Source organism: Corvus brachyrhynchos, unplaced genomic scaffold (genome assembly GCF_000691975.1).
Source record: "Corvus brachyrhynchos isolate BGI_N302 unplaced genomic scaffold, ASM69197v1 scaffold23, whole genome shotgun sequence".
Lineage (NCBI taxonomy): Eukaryota > Metazoa > Chordata > Aves > Passeriformes > Corvidae > Corvus > Corvus brachyrhynchos.
The window spans coordinates 7,407,720-7,418,373 of NW_008238983.1; the positions used below are offsets into that span (position 1 = coordinate 7,407,720).

General features: G+C 43.1%; 1 long non-coding RNA gene across 1 annotated transcript; it reads left to right on the forward strand.

Annotated features, from left to right (window-relative positions):
* Positions 1-1,264: 1,264 nt before the first annotated feature.
* On the forward strand, positions 1,265-10,277 carry LOC108447767. The gene is made up of 3 exons (XR_001863450.1): positions 1,265-1,362; positions 6,300-6,305; positions 10,267-10,277. It is a non-coding gene; the product is annotated as an uncharacterized LOC108447767 (long non-coding RNA).
* Positions 10,278-10,654: the final 377 nt, after the last annotated feature.

Sequence of the window (10,654 nt, forward strand, 5' to 3'; positions counted from 1 at the left end):
ACATAGAGGGAAGGACTGCTGAGCAATGCCATGCCACAGGGAATGTGCAAGTAAAGCTTTTGCTATTTATGTAGCCCTGGTGAAAGATGGCATGTTCTTATTAGCCAGCCACATCATGGCAGTGCAGCATGCACTGCCCTCCTAGTGTACATAGCCTTTGTAGACTACAAGGCTTGCTCTGAGAAATTCTCCACCCTCCTCCCACTGCCAGATACTTTCAGTCGCTCCATCTGTGACACCACCCCTCCGTCCCTAAAGGCTGGCTAAATCACACTACTAAGAAGACAAGAATGAAAGAAACTATAACTTCAGTATGCATAGTTACACACACACAGAGTATTTGAGACTGACTTTTTTGTGTTTTTATTTTTCCCATATGCAAGTTGTTTAGAAAGAATTTAGCTGCTCCTATCAGGGCATCCTTGGAATGAAACAATTTATACATTTCAGCCAGCACAGCAAAAAAGTTCAATTTTGCCTATGTGTAAACATGCTCAGAGAAGTCCCTGCACATCATCATAATCAGTAATTGGTAAGAAACCCCTGGTGACAGTCTTGTACAGGGTCACAGTCTTGAGAAGCAGACACCACTACCTGATTCATTTGCCTGCTGACTGACTTCTGGATGCTCTCAACCATTAGGAGGGATGTTTGCTCTTGGTCAGTACACAGAAGTGCCTGTCACTACATCACTGTAATTAAGAGCTTCTCTTCATTCTTGCCAAGTCTATCAACGTGCCATGCAAATCTTAGTCCAATTACTGTTACTCAGGCAAAGAAAAAAAAAGACAACTGTCGATACTCAACAGAAAGAACACACAGATTACCAAAATAAATACAACATAATAGACACACCTGGGTTTGGAAGTGAGAATGCCTGTCCGTGCACTTGGAGCTGGCCCCAGTTGTGGTACTGTCACTCATTCCCCTCTGGAAGATCTGTCACCCCCAGGTGGTTGCACCAACTCTGTCAAAAACCCTCTGGGAGCACACACACCCTTGGACTGCACCTGGTGGAATACAGCCACACCAAGGAGAGCCCAGGAGCCAGCCAGGCACCCTGCAAGAGCACAAGGCTGGGCAGAAACTGTGCAGTCAGGCCTGGGAACAGTGTCAGCTTCAATGGAAATAAAATTGTATAGCTTCATCTTAGTATGCCCTTATATCATAAAATTGCAGAATGGTTTGGGTTGGAAGGGGTCTTAAAGATCATTTTGTTCCAACCCCCTTGCTGTGGGCAGGGACACCTTCCACTAGACCAGGTTGCTCAGAGCTCTATCCAGTCTGGCCTTGAACACTTCCAGATATGGGGCATCCACAGCTTCTCTGGGCAGCCTGTTACAGTGTCTCACCACTCCCACAGTAAATTTCTAATATCTAATCTAAGCCTGCCCTCTCTCAGTTTGAAGCGATTCCCCCTTGTTCTATCATTACATGGCCTTGTAAAAACTCCTGCTCCAGCTCTCTTGTAGTCCCCTTTAGGTACTGGAAGGCTGCCCTAAAGCCTCCCTGGAGCCTTTACCAGGTGGAACAACCACAACTCTCCCAGCCTGTCTTCATAAAAGAGGTGCTCCATCCCTCTAATCATCTTTGTGGCCCTCCTCTGGACTTAGCTGGCCATGCCTTAATTCCTCCTACATCTTCAGGCTTCCGTCTAGCACTTTCCCTGTGCCTCATAATACAATACATCCATTTGTCAGGGTGCCAGAATTCTTAATAAACTTAATTACAGAAGCTATGCAGAGGAAATTGCTTCACCCCAGAAGTGTTGCATCAGAAAGCTGGGTTTCAAGCCCCACGTTTCTGAGGCATTACACGTACTCACAGGTCTGCACCAGCACAAATGCCCAACACAGGCACGCTACAGCACTGCCAGTCATGCTGGCCCAAGTCCATTTTACAGAAACATGGCCAGAACAGCGTCAGCTTTTTCAATGCTGACAGACTATTTCTCAGAACACATGCACTCCACATCATTTGGGGCTCTGTGAAGTAATAACAAAAGGGTACCAACCACATACGACAGCACTGTCCTGAATAAAACTAATTCTTTGTGGAGCCCAGTCCTGGAAAGTCACTGCATTTCACTCCACAACCTGCCATAACATCACAACAGACACGAGGCCTTTGGTGCAATACAAGAGCTCCCCGTGCCACAGCAGCCCTGAGAAGCCAGCAGAAGAGGGCAGCAGCGATCCAAGGAAGTGAACTATACAGCGAGTGGTTCCACCTGTAGTATGAATTTACCTGGTCTTTATCAAGAGGTTGGGGTAGGAGAAGGAACAGGGAGGAATCTTCTCATTATTCTTGCTCTCCACCTGTCACAAAAAACTGTCTCAGGTCGCTCAAAGAATCACCAGCTAATAAGTACCAGCAAAAGCGGGTTTAATATTAAAGTATGACAAAATTAGTTTAAAGGTTTGCCCTACTACTTACTATGTGGTTAAAGCACACAGAGAAAAATCGAACTAAAATATTAAATCAATCAATCTAAACCTAGAATCAACCAAAAGTAATCTGCATGGAGGCTGGGGATGGAAAAAGGGTAAGAATGAGAAAGGGTAAGGATAAAAAGGAGTGAGGGAGACCTACCCATTGAGTCACAAGGTTCACAGTGGACCCCTTTGCCAAGTTTAGTCTCAGACATGACCAGCGGTTTTGTCCTAAAGGTTTAAACAACATTTAAACGTAACAGCACTTAATTGGTAACCTAATTTAAACAATTTAACAAAAGATTCTACAGAATTTACTACAGGCATGGCAGTAACTCACAGGCCTAACTTACTTACTAATCTAACATATTTAAGAATCTAAGAGACCAATATTCATAGTACATTTGCAGTATTTCCCCATCCATGCTAGCACAATCAGATGTCTAGGTACAGTGCCAGTGTCCAGTTTTCTCTAGCTGGGCATTACTTAGCCCCTCCTCATTAGGAACTTCTCAGTTCACTAAACCTAACATTGCACCCATGTGTCCTTTCCACAGATTGCCACAAAGAATTTCTACATTTTGCCCTCAAATGAAATTACCGCTTTAGTACTGACCCTTGCCAAATCACAGATACATAACCTGCCCTCATCTAGCCTTTGCTGTGGAGACCACTGTTTGTAGCACTCTCCCTGGAAGCAGGTGGGGGTGCACTTCTGGCTACTTAGACAGCAAACATTCTCCATGCTCAACTGCTGTCAATTTTCCATGTCCCACACTTCTTCCCACTTGGAGAATCTTGATCTCTTGAACTACAGCTTCTAAACCATGCACAATGCCAAACATCAACTCCTGACAGATCACTCACACAGCTGCATCTAAAAAGTAAGTTCATAATAATCAAATGCATCTAATTCCTTTTCACAATATTTAAGGCCTCGTACAGTTTCACAACAGTACTAATGTTTTCACTTAGATCACTCTTTCTACAAATATGGCCAAAATGTCCAAACTTGCTGATTAAGAGTGATTTTAATTCTTCCTTGCCAATGGCATCTCCTGTATGAGTTTACCCCTTTCATAAATTCTAAACAATTGCAAGATTCAAAAAGGTTGCTGGCCTGCTTGGCCTGCTCTCAGGCAAAGTTGACCGAAGAGGGGAGCTAAACCTATAAAGTCATTATCGACTCTCCACCACATACAATCAAACAGGTAATGCCATCTAAGAGATTACAGTAATTAGGTCCAAAATTAGATCCTTGAAAATCAATTATTCTTACTGATCTTTTACATGGCATGATTATACTGACAAGAAGATCAGCATAGTTTGGTGTTCAACATGGTTTGGTGTTAAACACCTGTAAATTGTTGCATAAATATTTCATGAGATTGCTGTACAGTGATATTTCTGGGCTAAAAACACTTAAGTGGCTTAACTGGCTTTGACCATAGCTGGTGAGCCATACATTTTCTTCTTTAAACTCCCTTGTCCCAAGTCCTAAACAGTTGTATCGGAAATACTATTCTTTCTAATTACTCATATAAATGTTTATAATTGCTAAAATAAGTGTATATAATTGCTACATTAGCTCAATTCTATAAAACCTGGATTCAAAAAAGAACAACACTGCATTTGATCATGGAATATTTACTACTGTCCTCACACACTTTTACCAAACAAAAAGGAATATCTGATGTGGGAGATATCAGAGCTTCCTGATCATGATCTCTATTACAGAAAATATAAAATTGAAGCATTATTCTTCCATACATTGCTTCATTGTTGAGTTCTGCTCTTAAAGCTTTGAGTTCATGGGCATTAAGCAGCGTAACCTCTAGCGGTGAGGAAAAAAAATCCCAAATACTATCATTTCTGAATTAGAAGCAGCATCAACACTCATATGTTTTTTGTCACTTGTGTTAAATTTTTCATCTTATACCACCTGGTATGATGCACCTTGTATGGGGTTTGCAATGGCAAGGTTCTGGTAGTGTCAGAGGGGAGCTACAGGTGTGGCTAATGTGAAAAGCTGCCAGGAGCTTTCCCTATGTCTGCAGAGCCAATGCCTGCCAGCTCCAAGACAGATCTACTGCTGGCCAAAGCCAAGCACATCAGTAATGGTGGTAGCACCTCTGGGATAACATATTTAAGAAGGGGGAAAAACCTGCTGTGCAACAGCAGGTGGGAGACAGTAATGAGAACGTGTGGGAGAAACAACACTGCTGGCACCAAGGTCAGTGAAGAAGGAAGAGAGGACGTGCTCTGGTCACTGCAGCAGAGATTCCCCTGCAGCCCGTGGTGCAGCCCATGGTGGGGTAGCTGTCCCTCTGCAGCCCATGGAGGTCCATGGCAGAGCAGAGATCCACCTGCAGCCAATGGAGGACCCCATGCTGCAGCAGGAGGATACCCAAATGAAGCTGTGACCTTGTGGGAAACCCAGACTAGCGCAGCTTTAGTGGCAGGACTTGTGACCCCACAGGGACCCACAGTGGAGCAGTCTGTTTCTGAAGGACTGCAGCACATGGAAGGGACCCTATGCTGGAGCAGGGGAGGAGTGTGAGGAGTCCTCCCCCTGAGGAGGAAGGAGCAGCAGAGACAACGTGTGATGAAATCACTGCATCTCCCATTCCCTGTTCCCCTGCACCACTGTGGGGAGGAGGGGGATGAGAAGTCAGGACTAAAGTTAAGCCTGGGAAGAAGGGAGGCGTGGGGGGAAGGTGTTTGGAGGGCAGTTTTAAGATTTGGTTTTATTTCTCATTATTTGATTGGTAATTAAACTAATTTCCCAGCATTGAGTCTGTTTTGCCTACGACGGTAACTGGTGAGTGAACTCTCCCTGTCCTTATCTTGACTGCTGAGCCTTTCATTATATTTTCTCTCCTCTTCCCAGTTAAGGGGGGGAGTTATGGAGTGGCTGTGTGGGCATCTGGCACACAGCCATGGTCAAGCTACCACACAGTTTTAGCTTACAAGGTCAATCAGGTCCCATGTATTCCAACTGCCCAACAGATAAATATTTCAGTGGAACACAAGAGCATTTTGAAATGCACAGACTTGTACATAAAATACTTTAAAGACGTGTCACAGTCCTAATTGTATTTTGCATATCACAGGACAACACTTAATGAGCTCCTGCTCCATAGTTAAATATTATGATATATTACAGTTAAATAAAAGAACAAAGAGTTTGGGATGTAGTTTCAAACATATTCCTCAATAGAGACCTCAGGGATGCTGCAAAGGTTAAGAGAGAGAAAACTGTTTGCCAATTATTAATTGGAAAGTTATTCTACACTTAAATGGTAACTAGAAAAGACATCAGAGTTTAGTGAAAAGACACTGGAGAAATTCCACAAAAGCATGCATGAAGCTTCAGGACAAAATAGGATTAACTAAAAGTGCATGGTATGTATGTCACCTATGACACCAGTCTTTAAAGAGTTTTAAGGAGTCTAGGCAACTAAAGACTTCTAATGTTAGCTACTCAGTATTATAATAAAGCATATCATTAGTGGACACCTGAAGAAATATGATCTATTGGGAAGAGGCAGCATAGGTTCTGATTAATAAAGCTCTGCCCTAGGAAGTCTGCTGAAGTTTGTTGACAGATCTCTGAATGAGGGCAGTCTGGTTTACCTGGATTTCAAAAGGGTTTTGGCAAAATTCATCACCTAAGGCTTAAAAGAAGCTATGTATCCACGTAAGAAGTCCTGATGTAGATAAATAATTGGCTAGAAGATAGGGAACAGACAGTAAGAGCAAACAATCCATTCCAAACAAAGCAAGGAGATCATTCCTGAGGTTCGGGAGAGGCTCTCAGATCTTCAACCTACTGAACAGTGAACTGGAAAAATGATGAAGAGCAAGCTTAGAGTTTAGTGATGACACCAAGTTACTCAGGCAAGTCAGCATAAGGGCAGACTAAAAAAACCTGCATGACTTTATGAAACTGAATAATTGTCCAATGAAATGGCAAATAAATTCCAAGTAGATAAAGTGGGGCGGGTGAGGTGAGGGGGGAAGGCCAGTACCAGAATGAGCTGTATGGCAGGCTCTGAAGTGAACATTAGCACTTAGGGGAAAAATGGTGATGTTTCAATAGTTACAGAAAAATAAATGAAAAATAAATAAAAAGGAGAGCAGTCCTTAGAAATTATTACAAAAGCAAACCACAGCGCAGCATTATGAAACAATTCAAGTCTATGATACGTTCCTCCTTCAAACAAATGCAGAGATGATGTGACTAGAACCACACAAGAAAGTTATTTCTTGTTGAGAAATCTTCTTATTTCAGTTATAGAACTGAAAAAAAAATCAGGAAAAGGGAAGATGGATGTTCAAAGTCATACCTTATTAAGAGTGACTAAGACACAATTCTTCAGCCACAAAGCAGAGACAAGTTAGAAAGTGCCACGGGGATGACTGGACACAGAGTCAATAATCGTGCACTAATTATGGATCATTACCAGGACAAGGGAAGCAATTTTTCCCCTCCTTCTACCATTTGTGAGACCACATATGGAATACTTTGTCCAGTTTGGGACAACCCAAGACAAGACAGACACTGACATACTGGAAGGAGTCCAGAGGGCCCCTGGAAGGTCAGTGGCACACAGCTGGTGACACAGAAGGAAAGGCAGAGTGAGCTGGGTGCGCTCACTCTGGATGACAGAGGCTAACAGGGATCTGTTGCAGAATACCTGATGTGTGGTTATGGAATGGATGGGGACAGAGCCCTCCCTTATGAGGTGCAGAACTAAATTAGAGGAAATGGGTGAAACAAGAAATTTTGAATAAATAATAAGAAAATATTCTTCACAATGAATGTGGCCAAATGTACAAACAGGTTGCTCAGAGTGCATTGCAGAATCTCCAGCCCTCAGAGGTGTTCAGAGCTAATCCGGGCATGACACAAAGCAAAATGTCACAGCCAAGTAACAGGGGTGCTGAGTGTTTATGTGGGGAGAAAGGCCAGACCCAATGTCTTAAAGGTGCTAGTTCCAAACTAACCTAGTGTGTGATCCTGTGGTGAAATGAAGCTAATGGAAAACAAGCTTAAACAGAAAAGGGAGGGAAAATCATTCCATTTTGAGCTGGAATCCTCAACTGAATTCAATAGTTATTCTATGATGACATCAGCATTTTCAAACATATTTCAGAAGCATTAGAATGCTTTGATATTTGTAAGCTCCTTTGAAAGAACCATTTACAAAGCCTTCTCCTTGGTTTGCATCCATCATTTACACTGTAGTCCCTGGCACCAGACCCGCAGTCCCTAACCTAATTCTGTGCATTACACCTCACGCATGCAACTGTGCACTGGTTGCTAGTCCTAGTTTTTCCCATCCCAAACTCAAACTGCACACAAACCCTTTAAACCCTGGCAGGCAAAACATCAAAGAACAGGAAGATCAAAGCCAGCCAACCTATTTACTGCTATTTTTTTCTGAAAAAGACATCTGAACCTTCAATGGCTGGGAATGAAGCATCCATTTCTTCTCTCACACTAATGTTTATACCAGAGTGCTTTCAATAAAATCATTCATATAAACCAAGCCCAAGAAAAATCAACAGTGAAAAAAGAACTGCCATCCATCAAGCATTCTTTTTTTCCATTAGCTAAATTACAAAACCTATTCTGGAAGAGCTTTGCACTAATTTCTGTTCATATCCTTCAGGATCAGGAAAGCAGAGGCCAGTAATCTAGAATGGATTCAAGTTTAATCAAAATCCAAAAGAGTTCCCATATCTGTAGTCTACCCTTTCCACTGAAACCTCACCTCATCCTCCCCCCCCAGATTCCATCCCCCCTTTTCTGAGGAGAGGGGGAATTTTTGAACTCCAGTGACTGAAGGGAGCATCACAGAGAGTAAAAATTGGGAGCAGGGAGAATCAATCATACGATCATCCTCAAATGTTTAAAAAAAGAAGTGGAATATTGGTAAGGGAGGATTGCCTCAAACCTGCCATGGTTATAATCCTTGGGGCAGTGGGATTATGTTGCCATTATTTTACCGTTGGTTAAACCCAGATTTTCACATTTTAACCCCAGTGTGCTTTCTGAGTCTAACTATCCCGTGGTCACGTTGAAAGTGTATGAGGAACATCTGAGCCCTTTCCAGGCTTACCTAATAACTGTTTGGAGTTAGCTAGATTTGGATGCTGGCTAGGACTGCCCACATTACTGAAATAACTGAATGCTAGCAAGGGAAAGCAATTTGCCGCTGGCTAAACTGGGGATGGTTTTTGCAAGTTACAGGCAGCGTTCACTAGAGCAGCAGCTTGGCATCCAGCAATGACCTGAAAAAAGGGTAAGTATAGGAGAAAATCCCTTTTTTGTGCCCATCTCTCTACCTCCCTTTCCTTGCAAGAAGACTGTTTTTACTCCTGTGGACTGTTAAGATTCCCTGCTAAGATTCCCTCTACTCCCACTCTCAAAACAAGGGAAGCAAACAACTACTACTCAGCCTAGGAAAGCATGAGATGCCCAGGTGACAGCGGGAGGAGTGCTCAGTAACTGTGAGCAGCTGCTTGCACACATAGGAGACAGCTACCTGCTTTCCAGCACAGGGACAACACCCTGTTTTGACAAAGTCTTTTTAGGACAAATTTTCATTCATCAGCAGAAAAGAAGAGAAGCAACAGAAAAAAGTGTTTCTCCCGCCCTGCTGCAGCTACTTCCCTTTCTTTTCGATGTGTGTTTTAGATTACTAGAGGAGCCTGTCTCTTTCCTTTTGCTCTCCTTCACAGACAACACTTAATCACATTTTAGCTGGGCTTAATTATTCGGGTAGGTCTGCCTGGCTCCGAGTTCTTAGACATCAGAGCATAGAAGTATAACCAATTAGCATAAAACTCAAATGTCCTTTAGAAAAATGTTAATTGCTTACGTAGAATAACATTCTTTTTGTTTCCTCTCAGGTGCAACTCTACACTATAGAGAGCATGTGGAATAAGAAAAATAGAGTAACTCCTTTCCAAGGCTATTTGGTGAAAAACACACAGTACACTTGCAATCCAGTACACAGTCAATGTTACAACCTAATGTTGTAATTTTATTTTGTCTTCTTTTGCCTCAGAGAAAAAAAAGACATGTTGACCTTCAAGTGAGTATGACTCCTTTTCCCATTAAAAAAACATTCTAACAGGGAGTAACTCAAGCTAGAAACAGGTGTCAACTGCCAATCTAAAATTATTCTTCTTGCTCTTGTAGTAAAAATCATTTTATTTTACACAGTTTATCCTGTGAAACACCTTCAACAATTCCAATTTTTGGCTGTTCTTATTCAGCAACAGATGCTCGAGTGACAATTCTCACCAGGCATGCTCCCCAGAATTCAGCTTCCCAGCAGTCACATCAGCTATGACGCACATCACCAGCTTGAACATAGTGCCATGCTTCCATCTGGAGCCTGGGGCTGGCCAGACAGGTAGTAGTGCAGGTGACAGGACAGCACGGTATAGATTTTGAGTATGTTTCTTGGATATTTAAGATGCAGATACAAGCCATCAAACTCCCATAGACTCCTTTGTGGTCTTAGAAGCTCCCAGCATTATGACAATGGCAACTTACTTCCTTTTTTTTTTTTTTTTTTTTTTTTTTAGGATTCCAGTGACTGTTATCATAGGATCATGGAATCACAGAATGTCAAGGGGTTGGAATGGACCTTAAAGATCATCTAGTCTCACCTCCCCTGCCCTGGGCAGGGACACCTCCCACTAGACCAAGCTGCTCAAGGCCTTATCCAGCCCGGCCTTGAGTGCTGCCAGGGATGGGGCATCCACAACATCCCTGGGCAGCCTGTTCCAGTGTCTCATCACCCTCACAGAAAAGAATTTCTTCCTAATGTCCAACCTAAATTTCCCTTCTTTCAATTTGAACCCATTACTCCTTGTCCTATCACTGTAGTTCCTGACAAAGAGTCCCTCTCCAGCTTCCCTGTAGGCCTCCTTCAGATACAGGAAGGTTGCTATGAGATCTGCACACAATCTCCTCTTCTCCAGGCTGAACAGCCCTGACTTCCTCACCCTGTCTTCACAGGGGAGGTACTCCAGCCCTCTTGTCAACTTGGTGGCCCTCCTCTGGATGTGCTGCAACTGCTGCTTGGCTGCGGCATATATACACGAGAAGGAGATGCAGGACAAGTCTCACTGGTAACACTTTCCAGCGGGCTTCACCCTCCCAAATCTAGAAAGCAGCTGAGCAGCCCAGCCTTCCCGCA